The sequence below is a fragment of the Cuculus canorus genome, chromosome 1 (assembly GCF_017976375.1).
Source record: "Cuculus canorus isolate bCucCan1 chromosome 1, bCucCan1.pri, whole genome shotgun sequence".
NCBI lineage: Eukaryota > Metazoa > Chordata > Aves > Cuculiformes > Cuculidae > Cuculus > Cuculus canorus.
In genome coordinates, this window is record NC_071401.1 from 91,138,129 (window position 1) to 91,160,529 (window position 22,401).

Genomic DNA, 22,401 nt, shown 5'->3' on the forward strand with positions numbered 1-22,401 from the left:
TTCCAACCTCTTTGGGCAATCTGTGCCACTGTTCAGTCACCCTTACAGTGAAAAAACAATTCCTGATGTTCAGGTGGAGCCTCTTGTGTTTCACTTCATGTCCATGGCTCTCGTCCTGTCACTGGACACCACTGAAAAGAGCCTGGTTCCATCCTCTTCAGAAGGGTTCCACCCCTTCAGCTATTTGAATGCATTGACAAGATCCCCCCCACGAGCCTGTCCTTCCCCAGGCTGAACACCTCCAGCTCTTAGCCTTTGTCACAGGAGAGATGCCTTTGTCCCTTCATCATCTCAGTGGCCCTTCACTTTAATCTCTCCACTATCTTCATGGCTCCCTTGTACTGGGGAGCCCAGATCTGGATGCAGCTCTCCAGGTGTGGTGGCCTCACCATTGCTGTGTAGAGGGGAAGGATCACCTCCTAATGCAGCCCAGCATACTGTTAGCCTTTTTCAAGACAAGGGCACATTGCTGGCTCATGTTCCACTTGGTGTCCACCAGGATCTTTGGGCCTTTTCTGCCAAGCTGCTTTCCAGCTGGGAAGCTCCCATCATGTACTGGTACATGGGGTTGCTCCTCCCCAGGTGCAGGACTTAACACTTGCCCATGCAGGTCTTTCAGAAGCACAGGTCTTTCAAGAAGTTATGAAAAGTTGCATGCCTTAATCAACACGCACTGCTTTCAGTAACGTCATTCCTTCTCATTTTCAACTACAGGCTGGACTTTATGAAGGAGGTTTTACTTTCCTGCTTTCCTTGACAAGGAATCCCTCAGGCTCACTATACTCTCCTTCTCTCTCTCAAATACCAAAGTTATTCCCTGAAGTAGAGGAAGTAAGATTTTAGTGACAGTTCATTGTTGATACCTTGACATTTTCTGTCTCTTACTTCCATGTTTTTTCAGCATTTTGGGAGAGTGTGCTCAGAATAGAGAGCTCAGAGGAAAAAAATATGTAAAACATTTACATAATTAAAAGTTATGAAGTTGTTCAGATGTTTGTTTGCAGGATGTTCTCGTGGTACTTTTAAACACAATGGAACCAATAAGAGCATTCAAACTTTGAGTTTGACTGATGAATTAGAAGCATCTCAGTGCAATCTCTGAAGTGTCAAACTGCCATAAGAAACTAAGGACAGTAGAAAAAGTTTTACTTTGAGTCTCATTATCAGACAATCTACTGCCAAATGGGCTAGCTAGTTACAAAAAAAACCCCTCCAGAACCACAAACTTGACTAATAAAAAACCAGTAACAAATTCTTTTCAGATTTTATGGGTGCGATTCAGTTTCTTCAGCCCAGGGCTCCGGTGCCATGTTTCCCCTGGCCTCTTGCAGCCAGTCCTCCAAACTCCAAAGGGCTCAAGATCCACACCAGACCTGCACATCCCATGCAAAGGCCTAGAACACACTGCAGTACCTCAAGAAGCACCAGACAATGACATGGAAGCAACCAAAACCCCCCCTAAGCACACAAATGACAACATGACTCTTGCACATGCACACAGGCCAAGACGTGCAAGTAAAGTGACACTCAGTCCTCTGTGCTGTTAATCAACAACAAAACAGTCCAGAGAAGAGAGAAGTTAAGCGTGATAGGGAAGAATTAGTTGACTGAAGCTTTGTGCTCCCATTTGCAACTAACTTCCTCCTTTCCTCCTTACTGCAATAATACCACCCTTCATAGAAGACAACAAAATCTCCTTATTCACACAAGCATATACATTGCCTGTCCCAAAGCAAGAACAATTATGTTCAGCAATAAACTAGAAACTACTTCCAATGGAATGGAAGGAACAAGGGCAAATCTAGACCATCTTACCACCACAAAAAAAGGGAAACAAACTTGGAAACCTAGCATTTTTTCTTATAGCAAAACGTCCACAAAGAACCTTTCAGATAAGATACTGGCAACACAAGCAAATCAGCCAAAACATAACAGGGTCCTGCAGCTGTGTTTCATACCACCAATTAACTTTCATTGCAACTGTCACACAAAAATAATTACATTGCCGGTGGTTGGATTTTCCTCACATTTTTTCCAGTGTCCTCCATATTTTCAATTTCTGTTTTATACTCTAAAACATTTACAGACTTGTGACCTTTTCAATTTAAGAAAAGAGGGGAAGCTATCTTCAAATATTTTTTCTCTACCATCAATACGCAAATGAAAAATACAAAAATACAACACAAAACCAATGAAGAGAAGCTCCAAACCAACATGTCTAAGCAAAAGATGAACTTGATCGCTTGGCTTAGAGAGACATAAGAATACTGGAGCTCTGAACTGACTTCTCAAGGGCTAGCAACAATGCAAGTACATTGGCATATTTTCTGCTTCCTCAGAAAGGCCAATAAAAGGACGCAGTATCAATGATTACTCTTATTTCTTCTGTATCATAGCATGCTGTAGTCAAGCTTTCGGTGTTGTGATCTTCTGTTTGCATACAATACTAATTTTGTGATCGTGGCATGAATGGATATCCTTAAAGCCTCCTTTCGGGGCTCAATGCCTATTATACGACATGTCTGTGAATGATCTAATTCTGCTGCATAAAAGCACACAAACAGCAGGACAAATATAGCTTTTTTCATACCTGGACTGTTGCTATGCAAGTGAATATTCATTCCATGTATACAAAACAGGAAGAATATTTTTTCTTGTATTTGTCTGTAGGATCACCTTTTCAATATTTTTCAGCATACTCGTACCCTGTTATGAAACCCCAAGCAATGATTTTACACTCAAAATGAAAAGTCCTGCAATGATTCCCAGTAGAAGAGAAGGTGTAAGATTTCAGGGGCTCCTTACACACTGTTCTTGTTCAATGTTATCTCACCAGCATAACTCAGGACAGCAAAACTTAATAGCATAAGTACAGATTGAGGACCAGCAATCAAGCACCCTAATCTCTGGACTTGCTAGACCAAGCTGTCTTATAGCTATTCAATGCTATAATTAATAAGCAGTGACATTCTGCAAGAGAACTACACTTCCATTTTTATACAGCAAGTAAAAGCAAGTAAATCAAAGAATATTACATAGTATAAGAAAAGTTGTCTCTTTTTATAATAAAGAGAGGATAAATTCTCTGGTCTTTGAGAAACTATTACTTTTTTCCTCTTTATAAAGTTTCAACAGCATATTTCAAAAACTTCCTCTACAAATGTGAGGCATTAATTAAAATTCAAATAGCTGCTAACAGTTTTCATATCTAGAAGCCAAACATTTTCAGTAGTATGTTACTAGTTAAATCAAATCATAGAATGCTTTGAACCCCCCCCGCCATGAGCAAGGACAACTCCCACTAGATCAGGCTGCTCAAGTCCACATCCAACCTGGCCTTGAACACTTCCAGGGATGGGGCATCCACAACTTCCCTGGGCAAGCAGTGCCAGGGCCTCACCACCCTCAACATGAAGAATTTCTTCCTAATGTCTAGTCTAAATCTTCACCTCTCCAATTTAAAGCCATTCCCCCTTGTCCTACCACTCCATGCCCCTGTAAAAAGTCCCTGCCCAGCTTTCTCGTAGCCCCCTTCAGGTACTGGAAAGTCACTATAAGGTCTCCCCAGAGCCTTCTCTACTCCAGGCTGAACAACCCCAACTCTCTCACCCTGTCCTCGTATATCCTGTTTTAATTAAGAATCACGGGAAAACAAAAGAAGGGGGGGCACACCCTGACAAACACGTAAGGAAGAGTGTAGAAGAACACGACAGAAGGAGCACAAGTTTTCAGTCCTACCAAATGTGAAGTTTGCTTATGCTAGTCTTCTATTCCATCTAACAATAGGATTGAAACCCATGATTTTTACAGAGATTATGTCAAGTACTTTCTAAATCTGTCTTTCAGGTTGTTAGCCAGATGGAGGTAGACGTAGACTGGGCCTCTGACCAGCTTCTAAGAACTCTGTTTAATAGGTTATATCAGATAAACTTTATCACTGAATTAGTATTCCCAGTTACTTAATGTTTTTATGGAATCATTAACAAGGTAAAATACCATACAGGTCTGCAAAACACAAGTACTTCTAAAAATGTATCATGTACAAAAAGCTATCTCGAACAGTGTAAGGTTGAGCACTCAAAAGGCAGATGGGGCCAGACTGAAGGACACATAGGGAATCTTATATCCATCTTCCTTTATGTATGTACACACCATAATAACAATCTTCAGTTGCTCTTCAAATCCTAGGGTTATTTTTCTTGTACAGGTCCACCCCATTCAGTGCACAAGATCACTAGCAGTTTGTTGGATGAGCAAAATGGTATTCTCAACCTATTCTGCCATTCACCACATGGCTTTAGGCCTTCCTGCTATATCTTACTCAAGTCCTGCTTTGAGAGAGCACAGATTTTTTCAGGGACTTATTAACTTATCATACAACACAGTAGGTATACTGTGAAAATGACTTCCATAATATTTATCAGTACTATCTTCCTAGGGAAAAAAGGAACAAGAATTATCTTTATCTCACATCAGAGGAACTGAGGTGTAAAGAGAGCAAGGCTTAAAGTACTACTGACTGTGGTAATCCAATTTAAGCTATAGCAAAGAAAATATGAAGTGGTGCCAGGTGACCTAATAGGCTCAGCTGTAAACTGCAATGGTTCAGCATCTGTGTCAAAACCATCTCAGTCATCCCCACAGTAAGACACACTGATGGCTCTTGGCTATGGGACAACTGTCTGAGGAAGTTGTCTACAGCCAGGAATCGGAGACCTTCAAAACGCACCTGCCACTGATATCACTGAATGAAAAGACTGCTCAGCACTGCCAACTATTAAGCACAGTCAGACGCTCTGGAAACAGTGTAAATGAGTCGAGAAAGCAGCTTTTCAACAGTGGTAAAGGACTCTGTGGAGAACATCTCTCAGACCTCCATGATACAGGCAGGAAGAAAGTCCCAGGGTAGCACTTAGTTGCCCAACGCTAAAATCATTCTTTCTTTGTAAACTTCTCTCATTCGCCACACATCTTTCAGGGTCTAGAGCTATCAAATTAGATGCATGCATCCCCATGCAAATCCCCATGGCAGTGAGTGGAGGAAGATTCTTGGAATAAGCATTATGTGAATGGGTTCTTAGATCCTCTATTATGATCAGAATTAGTGAGCTAAAATAGTATTGCCAAAACTAATTCCAACTTTGGTTAACTTCTAGCACCTGATTTTACTATCTTACTATTCAATGTATTTTTATTCAGTATATTTTTAAAGCCCTAGGAACATACTGTAAAACAAATATACTCATAGGAAAGTGGCCTGACCACAGCGTGGAATGGTTGGATCCACGCTAGAGACCTCTCTCATTTGTACTAATGGAGGGAGTAACTACAGCAGTAAGATGCTCTCTTCCATGTAAGCTATTATTTTGGCAGCGGATTAGCTACAAATGACATCTGATAAGTAAGAAGAGATAGTCGGCCATGCTCAGAAATTATTGGCTCTTCACAGCAGAGAGCAGTGTACTTGAGTTGCACGCAACTTTTCAATCGTTTCCTCAGACTTGATGTCTTCGCTTTTATACCCTTTGTTTTTTTCCTTATAAGAGCTGTTGTTCATTCACTCTTAAACTCCCAAGCACTGGCCCTCATCATTATTACGCTCTTCTGCTCTCCCCAGTTCCTCAGTTCATCCCGGTCTCAAGTCTATCAGGTTTCCAAAGCCCAGTTACTATATCCTTCTTTGGACTTCTTGCCTAAATTTCATATTTTCCTGTCCAAGTGGCCAACATCCATCTCCCCAGGTGATCTCAGTTCCTTCGCTTCTCCCCCATGTCCGGTCATTGTCCTAGACTTCTCTTTTCAGGGCCCTTCTCTCAGTGTTCTTACATACGTGAATTCCAGCCCCAGTATTCTTGGTCTCCATTATTAGGACTATTCTTTCTCCAATTTGTACTTCACAGTCTACCTTATGTCTCTACTGCATAAAAGTCATGATTTCTCCATAAAAGCTGTAAGATTATCTTAAAGAGGTTCTTGGATCTCAGTTATAAATAAACAGCCCAGTTTTGCCCTAATAGGTACAGCAGGTTATTTCCATGTTTAGGTATATTTGTCAAAAGCAAAGTTTGCTTTGGGCAGTACCTCATTTCTAAGTTTCAAATGCCTATCTCACAGTACAGGCAAACCAGAAATAAAACTATGGAAAATAGCCACAAATAGCTGAACATATTTCATCTGACAATTTAAATTCTCTCCCTTCTTATTTTCAATTAAACATGCCCAAGGCAGATACGTGATATGGACAATTTATGTGGTGTGAAGGAGTCACGTTCTAAAGAAGAGCCAAATCTTGTGAGTCTCCTTCCATCCTTCAGCACTATCAATTCTGCTCCATGCCCTCCAGCACAGACAAAGAACGAGGCTGGGACATTAGCCAGGAACACATGTAGACCTTCTATACAGTTAAGCAGCTCAGGAGTGGTCTTGTACATCTGGTTCCATCAACCAGACTCATGTGGACTGCAACAATAGGCCTTGAAGTGCAGTTGAACAATGCAGCTTTCAGAGGCATGACTTAGAGAGAGACAGATAAACGAACACACTAGCCACTACAAATAGTGCCATGTCTTACAGTTTCCATTTTCCTGGTCCTAGAGCACAGATTTGTCCTGTCCCTCCCACAGAGAGCATTTCTGAACAGTTGGTGTCGCAGGGTGAGCCGGGAACAGTCCAGCCCACACTGTCTAGATGCTTCACACCATACCTCTTGACAAACATGGTAGTGAAGATAGAATCTTCCCAAATATCAAAAATAGAAGACCACTGTACAGCTCAGTTTCCAATCCCAGATTTTCAGGAGCAAACCAACAGAGGTGATTACAACTAAATCCTATAGGATGTCTATAAGTGAAACATCTAGGATGCTTCCTAGAAGAGTTTTACTGTACCACTTAAAGCAGGTTTATTGTTTATTACAATTCTCACTTTATTTTGCAATCATTTTGTATTGCACTTATTTTTGCAAAATGCAGTTATTCTACAGTTTTTAGTGTACTGAATATCCGACCTAAAAGTTCACATGAATTAAATTATTTGGGTATAATTACACTTTTATTCTTTTAAAAGGAACTCTTAATCCACTTGACAAAATAAAAATCTTTTTGTTTTAAAAAAACAAAGAGATGGAACCAAAATATGCAAGATATTCTACTGGCATTCCACTTATAAAAAATAAAAGCTAACTATATTTTTCTAACAAAGCTTTCACAAATTATTTCTACTTTAATTAAATCCATCTTTGCTGGAAACTAACAAAATACCATTATTGGCACAAGACAGTTATTATCTTTCAATCTTATTGCTCTTTGTATAATACACTGTTACCTAAGTTTCAGCAATTCTTGCTGCCTTATCCACCTCTCCTTTAAAGAAAATACTCTGTAACCATAGCAATACTTTCCCACCCTGGTATTATTTCCCCACTTACTTGTTCTAGACTCTTGCACATAGCAACCACAGCAATCCTTCCTACAAACTGTCAACTTCTTCTTGGCACCTCTTAGCAAGATTATCATTATCTGTAAACTATCAATTATGCAGCTTTATATTTGGAAAACAGTATTAATACATACATACTCACAGATGTCAATATTCTAGATGCTATCTTCTAGTTTTACAGTTTTCTACAGAGTAATGCATCAGTCTCTCCTTAGATAAAAAGCAATAAGCAGCTTTGTAACATCTATTATTCACTGAACTCAAAGAAAACATCAGGTTCATGCTTCAAACCTACCCCATTTTTAACTGAAGTCATGTGGAACACCAGCTATACTTTCTATGCTTGACCAGTTGGACTTCAGGTTCACAAACACAGCACCAATTCTGCAAGGCCCAAGATATATGCTTTAATTTTGACATCAAAGCAGTCACGTAGTTCACAGAAGTCAAAGTACACACCGAAGGATTTGATGACTATGCTACAGAGGGTTGATCTTAGTCATGCGCATAAATTTGTCAACACTATACACGTAAGCAGCCATACTAGCGTGACTCCTATGTAGTAATTTGTAGAAGAACATGCATTGGGAGTGCAGTGAGTCCAAGTCAAACGCCCCTAGATTCCTTTATATTATTTCACTAGTCTTCATCATGTAATGCCATTAAGTTTCTTAAATCTGGGTTATTAATCAAGAAGAGCGTTGACAGTCACTTTACTGTGGAATCTATAACTGAAATGTCTTCTTTTGTCAAATAAAGTAAAAGCACAACAGAATAAGATCCTAAAAAAAAAACCAACAACAAAAAACTTAAAACTAGCAGAGGTCGATTTTTATTGAACACTTTATTAATAGCCTTTTAACTTGCTGCATAATAACCAACAAAAGCACAAGTATGGTTTGAGATTCATCTGAATTTGGCTACTAATTGAATTAGTTTTCGTAAGCTGAAGAGCAGAGTACAGTCAGTGAATCATGGTGAAGGAGCACAAAGTACATTTAGGGGCAAGAGCTATTCAATGTGACAGTGTGTTACTGTGCAACCCCTCTCCACACATTCTCTTCATACTAGAGTCAATAGGGCTTTTGCCATTGACTTCTATCATAATTTTATGCCTGCTCTTTATTTGTTCATATGAATCACCCAGTGATATTCCTTTAGTATTCTCTCTGTAGGGTTAGTTCCACAAGAGAAATTAGATACACAGAATAACTACATCTGTATATTACCTACTGAGAAAGACATTAGCATTGAAGAAAAAACATTTTGTCTCAGTCACAATAATAGAAACAACCAGAGGAAGATGGATAGGTATCATACATATGTATATGTCTGTGTGTATACACACCCCATATATATATATACACACACACATCCCATATATTTCTCTCTGTATATACACACATGCACATATGTTTTATATGGGATATATCTCAAAGACATATTCAAATGGCCTAAAATACATTTGTGAGTGCTGGCAAAAATAAAAGATTATTCACTAAGTCAATATCAGGTAGCTAGCTTTTTTTTTTTTGTTTTAGCCCAAAACACTACAAAAGAAAACAATGGTGAAAAAAGATTTTTATAGAGTGATTATTCCAGGAAGGAAAGGAAAGACTACAGATTACCCTTCTGTGCCTACTGTTTCAAATGTTGCTGTGTTAAAGTCTTACGAGGAGCGGCTGAGGGAACTGGGGTTGTTTAGCCTGGAGGAGGCTGAGGGGAGACCTCATTGCTCTCTACAACTAATTGAAAGGAGGCTGTAGAGAGGTGGGTGCTGACCTCTTCTCCCAAGTGACAGGGGACAGGACAAGGGGAATGGCCTCCAGCTGTGGCAGGGGAGGTTCAGACTGGATTTCAGGAAAAAATTTTTCACAGAAAGGGTCATGTGGCACTGGCAGAGGCTGCCCAGGGAGGTGGTGGAGTCATCATCCCTGGAGGTGTTTAAAAGATGGGTAGACAAGGTGCTCAGGGACATGGCTTAGTGGCAGATAGGAATGGCTGGACTCCATAACCCAAGAGGTCTCTTCCAAACTGGTGATTCTATGATTCTAGAGCATGTTCTAATTTATGGATGCATTACCTACCTGTACACATGCAATTCCTCTACAACTATGAGCCAGCTGGTGCTACACACTAGAGATTATACGTTCCTGATTAAAAAAATAAACTTTACATAATTGTGGGGTCTTAATGTGTACAGAAAATAAAACAAGAGTCTAGATTTGGAAAACAAAAGGAAATAAAGTGATATAATTACTTTTATGGTAACATCTACAAAAAAGATAACAGGAAGTTATATTTTGTTATTTTGGTACTTTGCCCAGCAGACACATTTATGAATAATAATTCCATAAAATTTACTTAGGCTTTTTTTTACTAAAAACAAAAAAAAGGGTGAAAATTTTTACGTAGTGTTTCCTATGATTTAGCTATGACCACTAAAGGATTAGCAGAAATAAAAAAAAGAAATGGTAATTTTGTCCCCAGAGAGCCTCAAAGTTAAGACTGTTATAACCAGCAGCATAGAAAGTGCCCTATCGCTGTATACAATACTACTTTGTACTTTATCAGCTGTTACGCACAATTTGTGAGAGGATTTCCAGACAGAATCCTTCTGCTGGGGATCATAAATTATAAGTGAAAAAGGAGACAATTTCATTTTCTTTTTTTCTTAAATGAAAGTTGTAATAGATTTATTAAATTTTAATTAAAATCATGTTTTTAACATTTTGATCAAATGCATCATGCAAACCAAATATTACTTGCTTTGTTTAGTTTTATGAGAATACAGTGGGAAATGCTGTTCACTCCTATGAAGGATTTTCAGAACATGTCCACTTCGGCCTGTTAATAAAAAAACGCAATTACATTTTATTCCTAAAATAACAAAATATACTCTTTCTTGCTATAATAGGTCTTTTGTCTTGAATGTACACATTTTGGCAAAGTTCTCATATCTGTAAAAACACTATTTTCTAGAAGTCACCATCCTCATTTAGAAAAGTGTGGCATTTTCTTGAGTACTCTTTTGATTTCCAGAGATTTAAAAGGAAATGAGCTGCTGAGATTGATTCTCAATTTTTAAATTATAATTCAATCCACAAGGCTAAGAGACTTAAAATATATTATTATTTTAAACTAAAAACACTTGGCCAAGGTGCTCTTGCCCCAGCCACAAAAAATAACTTAGAAAATTTTTGCAGGAATTAAAAAAGGGAAGTCAATACTTTTCCACTAGAAAGTCAAGTGAAAACAACATATCTTATTTTTTTTCCCATTTATGGTAGCTCAGGTTAACACAAGTTTAGCGAGGCTTCAAAAATTGTTAGTATTTTAGCTACATCTTGTGCCTCTTCTATATATAGATCATTAATTACAGTCTTCACTCCTTGCAAGAAGTCTCCCTTTCTTGTTCCTCATTCATGTGTATTAGAGACCTTTAATTTTTATCCCTCCTTCAAGAGGGTAACTGCCCACAGGGCTGTCTTTTGGAATTTGTGAGTCTTATCTTGAATCTTTCTGTGATTTTAAAACTAGCATATAACGTCTTACTTTTAATTGTAAAGGCCTCATTACAGGCACCTTTCAGACATAATTTAAATGCTTCCCCATAAATGATGAATAAGTATTGTTTTAATGATAGTCTACTTAAAGAATGCCTTCTTTCCAGATTTCTGAAGTCTCAGAACACTTTTTTCAGAAAATCTGCTGTAACTGGACAGGGATAGCAAGTGGTCTGACAACCATTGGAAAAAATAAAGAAGTGCTAAAGGAGTGAAGAGTGAGCTCTGTGACAGATAGCAGGTCTTTGGGGAATTAGTGAATATTCTTTGCTTATAAATCCACTACTTAAAAATAATAAAATTCCTTTGTATCCCAAACCAAACCCGCAAATAAACCAGCTTTGAAACTTGCAACCCCAAATCTCAGCAGAAAGAAGATACAGCCCTGTTTGGGACATACACATTAACCATTGTGGATGCAGTGTTCCTATTACAATTCATTATCACACTGTATCCAAGTTTATCAATCCTGGCCTCCATTCAAATATGCAGTTAGATGCCTTACTAAGTGCTTTGCTAAACTGAGCCTTTAATGCTATTTAAAACTAACGTAGTATAGAAAAAAAGCTATAGATTAACTGACACAACCTATCGCCTTTTTTTGTTTCAATCACTTCTATTGAAGCACACCGCTCTCTGGTGAATATAAAAATTGGGAGAGAGAAATTCCGTAAGTTGTGTTAGACCTGAAATTGCAAATTCAAGCACTAGACCATTCCAGACCTCAGCCTGTTTGGTTCTTCTCAGTCTCACATAATCTATTCAATAATTAAGTCTCACTTTCTATTACTTCTTAATAGGGGTTGTGTCTTTCATTGAACTCCTCACAGCGAATCCTCTAAAACTAGCTTTGAATGACCATATGGCTCCTGCAGTTGATTTGGAAATCCAGAAAACAAGACACGTAACAGCCTTTGAGCAGCTGGCCACAAAATGACAGCTTCATGCAGGAACTCTGTAGTACACGCAGCAGTGCCAGAATTCAGCACAACCTCATACCATCTGATGTCTTAGCCATGAGAACCTCGTCTGTCCTTGTCCACTGCCCTATGTCATTCACACTTTCCCACTCTTGTGACAAGAAGAAATTTAGAGATGAGACGTTCCCAAAGTATAACACATGCACCATTAGTGGGAAGCTGGCTACTTTAGAACGATAAACAAAGGCAGCCTGTGCAGCCCAGCACCTCCTTTGAAGCACACGGGAAGCTTGTATGAAGATAGAAACTGCTGCTACACTGCTAGCTCACTGCAAAGATACAAAACCTCCCTGCACCTCTCCAGATTTTCAAGGGAAGGCACTAAACACATATGAACTCCAGAGGTTATTGTTGTCATGAATGCTGCTGCCCAGAGGAGCAGAGCTCCAGATCAAGGCAGCTGACAGGAACCCCTGGGAGGAGGAGGTTGCTTAGCACAGCCAAGTGTCTGCTACAGCACTGCGCAAACAAACCACCTCAGGAACCTCTGATCGTCTCATCCACTACGTAGCCCTGATTCATCCCATAAACTTAATTTCATAACAGGTGTGACTCTTTTGGAAAAAAAACCCCAATACTTACCATTTATTAGAAGATTTTGCACTAACACATATATCTAAGGAAACAGAATTAAAGTAACACGTGCAACCTGAATTTCAGCATTTCTCAGTTCTGGCTGCTTGGCTTTGCAAGTCTTTTAAAGTGTATTCCGTATGTGTACAGTTTCCTCAACTTTAGAGCAAAAAAATATAATCAAGCCAGGCAAACTCCTTTCCGTGGCAACCTATTGACAACTGCACATCTGAGAGACAGAGTTAGAGCTTAAACACTCAGCTTTGTGGCTTCAGTCAATCAAGAAGCCAACGAGCGTGTGGATATCATCTTTCGTAGTGCTTCAGACTAGAGGAGGAAGAAGAACCCAGGAATCTTGTGTTCCAGGCAGCGTACTGGAAATCAGCAGGATCCAACAGCTAATGACCTTCCTTGGCTGTCCCTCCTTGGCTGTCCCCCTTCCTTGGCTGACCCAAGAAGTCCTTTCCAAACTGGTGATTCTACGATCCTAAGAGAATCAGAACTGCAGCCAACCCTCACACACTCATTCTCCTCTGCTGTAGGGTGCTTGGGAGACTGCCAAGGTCATGAACAACCATGAGAGGGTCTACCTTACCCATGCATCCTGTCTTCCAGTTGAATTCAATGGGACATGCTGGTGCATTTAAGATTAGACATGCTAATACACAGTAGTATGCAAAATACACTCATATATCCAGTCTTTCTTTAATATCACATTTTCTATCTTTAAAGAGGCTTAGTTCCCTATATGCTTACCCTATTTTCTGCCCCTTTCTGACAATTAGAAGACACTTTCACAAGTCAAGTAACTCCATGTTACCCACAATAGAGGTTGAGGTTTTTTGAGACAGACAAAAGAAATAACTTCTTCCAAGTGGTGCACAGTGCAGTTCTGGAGTCAAGGCAATTAGGTCTACAGCTGACAAAAGAAAATGACTTCACATCCCAATTGAAGAGAGCTCATGGAACAAAATGTAATGCAAAAACGACACAGCTGAAAACAAAACAAAGACATGCCATTTTTCATAACAATGCAGATGTTAAGATATTGAAAATATTTTTAGCATGTACTAGGGAACACAGAAAAGAAAAATCCTATTGGGAATAGCAGCTAGATCTACACTGTTCCCCTGTTTTTCATGATGTATACAATAGTGTGATTCCCTCTCTTCTATGAATTTAAACACTTGGCTCCGAAACAAACTTTTAATTCTTCCAGAAAAACGTTCACCATTTTTAAATATTTAAAAACTGCCTACAGAATTTTACCCAAAGCAACCCATTCATCTCTTCATCTGTTTTTCTACTTTCAGAGGCCTGAATAATCTGTAGACAGAGCTCATCTCCATCACAACAATGTCTGAGCTTTCCCTCTTCATTTTTAGTTTCGATGTCTAGCCTAAGCAACTTGATATTTACAAGGGACAGATAAAAAGTCCCAGTATTACCACTATGACTTGATTCTCTAGTTTCCAACATTTCTTCATCGAGAGCTGGTGTTCACGGCCACCTAACAAACTGGACTAGCTAAGTAGCACAGACAGACAATGCCTCCAGCCTCTCAAAAGCCTGCTCCGCATTCACAAAGATATGTGATGGCACAGCATTGCCAAACACCATGACGCTATGCCTCCTGCCCCACTCCTGTGCACATCTTGTGAGATCCCAACAGTGTCACCGGCACATTTGGGCTCTGTACATCTCCATAGCACAAATTCACATAAGCACAGTACAGTTTGTGCAATCTTGGATGCTCCCTCAAAGCATCAGACCTCCTAAACATACGTTACACAACACAATCTGTATCCTCATCTGCCCTTTGGAATGGGAAGAAAACTGCCTGGAATGGACAATTGCTGCTTAGATAATTTACACTGCCTAGAAGCAGCCTCAGTTATCCCCAGCAACAACTCGTGCATAGATAAGGAAAGGACTCACACAGGCTAAATTATGCTGGTGGCAGTGTGTTTCCTGAGGAGCAATACATAGAGCAAAAACAGAGGGGCTGCAGGGAAAACAGTGCCAGTAAGAGGCTGCTATCTCCAAAGGCACGGTCTGCATTGAAGAATCCTCGGGAAAGAGGATTACATGAACAGTCCCATCAAGTCATGTACTGACTTCAGCAGCTAAGCAGCTCTAGTCTAGTTTACATTGGATAGGCACACAGAATATGTTTTTTGTATGAAAACAAGTCTTCAGGCTGAAACTGTAGTCCTTTTTCTGGAAGCATAACTTGTTATGGAATCACCATACACTAGGAGCAGTTACTGGCTGTCAAAGCCAATCACTACTGCAACATGTAAGAGGCTGAAAAAAGGGGAGGTTAAGCGGACAAAAAGTGCATGTGTGGGGGAAGCTGTGATGATCCTGAACTGTCAGTCATCTTAAATAGATCAACAGTTCCAACAATATTCATGCAAAACCCAACATTTCATATCACACTGCAAGAGAAGAAATGCTGTTTGCATCTCTTCCAAGATCTGTCAGGGAGCTTTGCTAGGACTTCTAGGACCTTGCCCAGTTAAGTCTCCTGTACCTAGGTACCTACCATTGCTATCACCCACAGAGTCAGGAGAACACACTTACACAAGAGAAGGAGCATTGGAATGCCTGGTTTAGTCTGCCTGTTTTTAGTTATAAACAAAAAATAGTTATATATGAAAGATCGGTTAGGATCAACCAGGAGGTGCAGGACCTGCAGAAGAGATGAACGTCTGCTTTCCTTGGAGAAGACATTACATTTTCAAAGCCATTTCAATAAACCAGAACTTTATACAAGAGTTATTTGACTCATAAGCAGCTCTGAACAGGTTTTGAAAGGCTCCAGAAAGTAGTTCTAAAAATACAGAGCATAACCTTGGTTTAGTACAAGGTGCCAGACACCAAGAAGTTACTTCATAAGACAGCATCCCAAAACATAGCTTACCTATTCAGATATGAACAAAAGGCTGAAATGTTAAAACACTCAATTGAACTCTCATCCTCCCGCAATCAGGAGGCTGACTGCAGTAAGTCATCACGCTTGTAAAGTAAAATTTTTCTAGTTTTATCCCTACATAATAGGCAAGTGCAGGTTGACTTATTTGCAAAGTGTATGCTTACTCAAATTTGACATTACATGTAGACAACTCATTTTTTAATAATTACAAAACGCAAGGAGTTAGAGAACATGCATTAGGACTATTTTCTTACTAGAGTCAAGTGTAAAGGAGCACTACAGACTCAGATACCCAACATAAGCAGACTTACCTCCAGACAGACCTGGTTTTCCCCAAATTCCCAGCTGCATAGGCAAATAACACACAGTGAAGGCAAACTAATGCAAATGCAAGGTCATACTCCTCTAAGAGCACAGAAAGGTGGTGCACATCTGAAACTCGGAACCATGACCTGGATAGCAGATACTTTCATGGAGGTGTTGGATGGCTGAAGGAATCGCTTTACATGTGCCTTGCAGGCAATGTTATGGTAAGAAAGAATTAGGACAATCCCTACACACCTAACAGAAATAAGCTTCCTGATCTAGCTTTAACTAAGTGTGGCAAGATCAATACCAGAATATATAGACATCAGAACCATACGCAGAAGGTGCTAAAAAAAAGTGGAGAAGAAACAGAAGGAGCCCCAAGTGATATAACAGATAAAAACAAAGTATCTTCAAGTGAGACTTAAGGATTTAATTCTGTTTAAATTATCAGTGAGGATAATTTGTTTGAACAGAGTACAAAGCCAAGTGGTGGATTCTGTCATCCCCTTAAGTTTTTGCAAGATATTGAACACAGGAGAATAACTGCTGAGCACTCAGTGCTGTGTCCTTTGGCATCCAGGAGGTTTTAAATAGTGTGAGGATCTTTCTGGCCTTGAAGACAAGATTCAAAGGGCTGTGCTAAAGCTGAAGGTTGAAATCTGAAGAAAATATTTAACATTTTAAACAAATAATGTATTTCCTAGTTAAAGAGAAACACTTTTAAAGACTAAGTGTTAAGAGTGGGAAATCACAAGCATTTCCATATGCCAGGTTAGCATGACAGAAATTTTAAGAAATAGTTTAATTTCTATGACATACTTTGTGCTCATTCTGTAATTGGGGAAAATTCATGTGAATGTCAGCCTTGCCTCCTACCAATTATGAGCAAAATATTGCCTTTTAGTTCCCATCAGTGACACAGGAGTACTGGCATTTCTATTTTAAATTTGTCTGTGAGGACAAAGTGAACACATTAGTAAAAGGTTGTGGTTACTTAGGTAAACTCCCCATGGTAAGTTTAGTTATTTCCTGATCTCACAACTTAGTAAGATAGGAAAGTCTTCTGCCAGTCTCTACCTTCTCAACTTATGGCAACTCATTTCAAACCAAGAGGAGACACAAAAAGCTATCCTTTTGCAATAAAGTAATTAATCACTGTCTGTTAACATTCTTTCCTACTTTTGTGTCACTTTTTTAAGGAATTCCCCACATTCTTCTTCCAAACTTAGATTTTAGGTATAGTATTAAGCAAATTACTAACATCAAACAAAGAATTCATTTCTACGCCTCGCAAGGCTATGGTTCTCTCCACATCTTCACACATTTCCATCACCCTCAAGCCTCTCCCAGTATGTGCAGAAAAATTAACATAGAAAATGAATACATAGAAAAGAAAATCGAAATATGTGTCAAAATGCAGGGGAAAAAAAAAATCTGTAAAAGAACAGCAAGGTCAAGAAGTGCAATATTAAACCCACACACGTTAAAAACTGAGAAATGCAATTAAGTTAATCAGCCTATCATGCAGGTTTCTACCTGATCAATGGGTTCATGTAGAACAATAGGTTTCTACATGAATTACATGAGATACAAATAAATATTACAAACATGAGTTTGGAATTTAGCTTTAAAATACACATGTATATAAATTTGAAGTAAATTCTCTGAATGAGTTTAGACAGACTAATAGCTGATATGATGGGAAAAAGAAAATAACATTAAGAGAAAGCAAAAAGGCACACAGCAAAGGATCCATCTGTTGTCCAATGCCTTTTGTATTCTACAAAATGCTATTTTAGAGCAGAGATGCTATTTTCTTCTGAAAGTCCCCCAATCTATGCATCATGAAGCACCACGTATATCCTTAGTAGTAAACAATAATTAATGATTGAATAGTAGCCTGGAAGCAGACCTCATGCAACCACACAGAGGTAAGGAGAAAGGCCTCTAAGGTCTCAAATGTAGCTTGGCATCTTTAGAAGGTGCAGCTTTTTCCAGAAGAACAAACATGAGGACATACTATAAAAAACTACATTTCTTGAGTTAAAAGTAATTCATTAGTGACATGCTTGCAACAGCACGACATAATATTTTTGCTACGCATCAGCTTCAAGAGTCTGTTCAATTCATGAAAGATAGAAATACAGTTTTCTACACAGCAAAACAGGATAGATTATGTAGAACTGTGATGAAAATTGGCTATGTTGAGAAGCCAATGACACCAGCCACCAAATATATGCACCAAATTATATGCGAGGCACCCTGAGAAAACCCCTGCTAAACTGTTTAGATTCTCTAATTTCCAACAGTCACTAAAAATAGAAACACAACTCAAAACGCTGAAACGTTTGTATGGTGTATTTTTTAATCAACTATACACTGTTTGAGTCAATATAAACCCCTAGGCCCTGCAACCTAACAAAAAGGCGTAATTCTCAATTGCTCATCTTACTTCTCCTCTCCTGATACATCCCGCTGTCATGGGACGGGGGATCCAGTTCACCAGTGGCCATCTAATTCAGCCTTGCTGCAGCTACAGGAGTCAGAAAGGAGCCTCTGCCCTTCCCTTACAGTACTGCAGAAACAGCAGAAGGGATAGTTCAGCTGGCACCATCTACAGAAGCTGTGGCTTTCCCTGGAGGGCAATTCAGGAAAAAACACCTAACTTGGAAACTCAGAATTGGCCTAGAAACCCCAATTGTTTTCTATTAGCCAAGGAAGAAACAAGAGTCAGTATTTCCACTATACTAAAGATAGTCTTTGTGAATACCCCAACAAAGTCATCGAAGCTGATGCCCTTCAACTAATACTCCAGCAGAAAATAACACTGCCTAAAAGAGGGGAAAGAAGTCTAGCCTGACATAGTGGGAGCATCAAATGGATTTAAGAGTGAGAGGCAAAGGATGATAATAGCGGACATTTCAGTAAAAGCAGCTTGAGAAAGATTAACATTCAGCGTCAAAACAACAACAACAACAAAATACAGTAAACTGACTCTGCCTTGGAAGAGAAGAAAAGTGCTAGATTTTCAAGGCATCATGCAGGTCAAATGTCTTTATCAGTAAAGGTGGTGGATAACTTAAGTGACTCTAAATGGTAACGGTGTAACCAGCTTCTTAAAATAAGAGAGAGAAGCTTCCTCATAAGGGTCTTGGAGTAATATAGGCCGGTGATGGAAAGTATAAATAACGTTTGAGACAACTACAGCAGGCAAAGACATCTATGAACTTTGATAATAAGACAGCAGCATTTCTTTCATCACATAACCGAGAAAACATGTAACCACCACTGAAGGAAAGCTCTGCACTATTTAATAAATATTTGGACTAAGAGATAAAACTTTTTATCAGTTCTGATATCCCTTTATACAAAATAAAAAAATCTGAGGACTGAAGATCCATAGCCTATTCCCCAAGTCAAGAGTGGACAGTTAGATGGACTTATTTGGACAGAGTATGACGCCTGAATAATAATAGAGAAAATAACCTCAGCAAGCAGGCAGCAAGCACAATTCAGATGAAGGAAAGGAGTCTTGTAACAAGACTCATTTGATAAAATTATTATTAAATGGCCCTCTTTAATGCTATCTGTTATTCAGTCATTAGGTCTTCTGCCTGGGCTACTTTTTCCCCTTTAATCCAAAGGCCTTTTAATAAATTTTTGTCACAACCTCAAATGTAACTAAATCTAAAGAACTTGATGGACATGATATCTAGGCACATGTTTCACTTTCCCACTGCACTACTTAACCTGGACTGCTAGCATCAAAATTCTTGCCAAGTACCACTGCCCACCAAGTTACTTAGTACTTGTGCTTTTGATAAAGGCTACACATTTTTCTTTCTAAAATTTCATTTTTTTACACCATATCACATGCCAAAAGCCTAACAGCTACGTATGATTTAATTCTAACTCCCTAAGAATTTTCCAATTTCCCGGCTTTCTATCATCCATAAGTTCCATCATCTCTTCACTATGTTACAAGGCTAATCAATAAATCAGAAGTAAAACAAACGGAAATTCCTGCAGGACAAAACTTTCTTGTAACTTGAATCATCAAAATGAAATCAAAACTCAAATTATTGAGCTAGGCACAGTTTACAAACTCAGCTCAGCAAAGTATTTAAATAAGTAGTCCATCTGGCTTCAAATTCTTATAAGCTTTCTAAGTTTTGCTGAATCAAAGGATCTATAGCAGACTTCTTGGAATAACTGCTACCTTCTGAAGGTTTCAAAAACTCATTATGAGTACTGCTATCACTCAGCCCCAACAAATGCAAAGCAATCCCTTTTTAGGTTGAAATTTTCCAGGTCTGCCTACACACACACTAAAAAAAAATAAATAAAAAAGAAAGAGATTTTTTTTTTTAATGTAGAAAAACTAGAAGATCCTCAAGTTCTTTAGTCTTCGGCTTCTTCCAACAATCATGTTCCCTGTAACATTTTAGACTAAACCAAGCGTACAACACTTTGAGCTACGTATGCTACAGACTTAACAGAAACCATGCAACAGAGCACCCCCGTTCAAAACCATCTTTACCATGCTCAACAGCAGCTTACATCTTTCAAGGTTCCTAACTCAATATGCAAATATCTACATTGGTAAGCACTTAAGATAATTTGGTTTAAGAAGGTGCCAGTACTAGTTTGGTCTCTCTAATTGACAATACAGATGTTTATCTAGTGAGGTAAAATGTGTTAAAACTGCACAACCTTCAGAAGGCATTTTTCATCAGACAACCAATGCAACATATTACCGCTTAGGATAGTGCAAACAAGCAAAATAACCTTTTTAAACTGCATAAAATTACCATATTTCAGTCAATGGAGATACCACTGTTATGTCTCTATCTCCAACATACTGTTAAATAGTCATTCCAATTCAAAAATCACTTGTGCATGGAATAAAGGAAAGAGGGAGATGATGTTTACAATTTTCAGGAATCACTGATATAGGTCAAAACAAATTAAAAAACCAACCAAACTAACATTTGTGCAAGCCGGTGACAATTAAGGTAAAACCGCAGAGAAGCAAAGAAAAAGCAGAGAAGAAGGCCAACAAAAAAGAAGGAGTATCAAAAAGGAGAAAAAGCAATCTGCAACTGTTTCAATCTGTTAAACTAGAGGACTTGTAATTCTGCATTCTCAGGAATCAGCAGGATGCAAGGCTGCAGAAGGTAACGTCAGAAGTACGTCTGTCCCTGGCCAGCGGGCTCAGCAGAGACCTGTTTCTTTTGTTTTAGTCTCTGAACCTTTTATCAAAGGTTTCATAGGAGTTTACAACTTTATTTGTGAGCAACACAGACTTCATGTAACTGAAATCTGAGTCAAGGACAGCACGTGACTTTCATTTTGACTTCAGAATTATTAATATAATAGAGTACACAACTACCTCAATTATCAGGAACACCAAGAGCCATAGAGATAAAAACTAGCAAGTACAATCAACTGTTTGTAAGGCATTACAGAATAACTACAGAGCCAGCAACCCTCCCCAAAATAAAAACAGAAATACACCAAGTCTAGTTGATATTGAAAAGGAAAAAAACAGTACATACATAGAAGTTTCATAATACTGAAATATACAACCTATCTTCCCAGAGGATTTTGCATTAGAAAAGTATAACCAAAATAGTTTCCAAAGAACTGCTGCCTTCAAATTAAAAGAAAAAATACACAGCAGTGTTTGCTTTCCCAGGTGACTGCTTGAGAATTGTGTCTGGCTGGTGCATTCTCTTAGCTGTTTAAGATGATGTATTATGGTTTAAAGTATGGTTTTAAAGGGATGTGAAAAAAAAAAACTAACCTTATGAGTACATTACTAGTGAAGTTCTGTTTTGTGGTATCTGGTACCAAATTACTTTTAGGAAAAAAAAAAATTACAACTTAAGGTCATTTGCACAGACCAAAAGCTCCTTTAATGTCATACTGCCAATAGTTCAGTTCACTGTTTGCTACTTAATGTAGTTACATAAAGAGGAAACAAGATTGTCCTTGCACTTTTTTCATTGGTATCATATGTCATTACAGGACATTAAAATGAAAAAAAATTACTTTTAGATTCATGTTTTGCTTTTGTTGAACAAATAGGAAAATTCTAAGAAGCTTTCAAGGAGGGGACCAGAACAACTGAGCTAATGAGAAAACTGATTCTTCTCCCACTCTTGAGAAAGAAGAATGTGTTGGGAGTGTTTGGTGGGGTACATAATTAACCTTTTCTTTCAAACAGGCTCTATTTTTACATTATATGGAGTTTTCATTAGATTTTGTAATCTATTTTTGTATGACTTATCTTTTTTATTTCAGAAAAAAATCTTCTATTTCTCTTTTTTTTTCCCCCCCCTTAAAGAGAAGCATATTTTACCCTCATTTTCAATAAAGCACTTAGCTTTGTCAGACAAAACCAGTAAAACTTTTGGGGACAATCTGAACTTTTAAAGGTACAGAACAGTCACTTCTTCATGAAACCTTTAAATATGGGTTTAGCTAGTATTGTCTTGCTATGTATTTTTATCCTAGCACCACTGCAGGGGGGAGTGACCTACCTAAAACATCTAGAGAAATCAGGTCTGATGCTAACATATAAAATGGGTATATT

General features: G+C 38.6%; 1 long non-coding RNA gene across 3 annotated transcripts in view; it reads right to left on the bottom strand.

Annotated features, from left to right (window-relative positions):
• The window catches only part of LOC128853526 (uncharacterized), an 80,346-nt gene that overhangs the window by 48,641 nt on the left and 9,304 nt on the right, over positions 1–22,401 (bottom strand). For 2 of the 3 annotated variants that reach the window (XR_008452124.1, XR_008452120.1), the window contains exon 5: positions 7,739–10,284. The exons of the other annotated variant lie outside the window; for it this stretch is intronic. This is a non-coding gene — a long non-coding RNA (uncharacterized LOC128853526). Of the gene's footprint in view, positions 1–7,738; positions 10,285–22,401 lie in introns of those variants that run through there. 3 annotated transcript variants of the gene reach the window in all.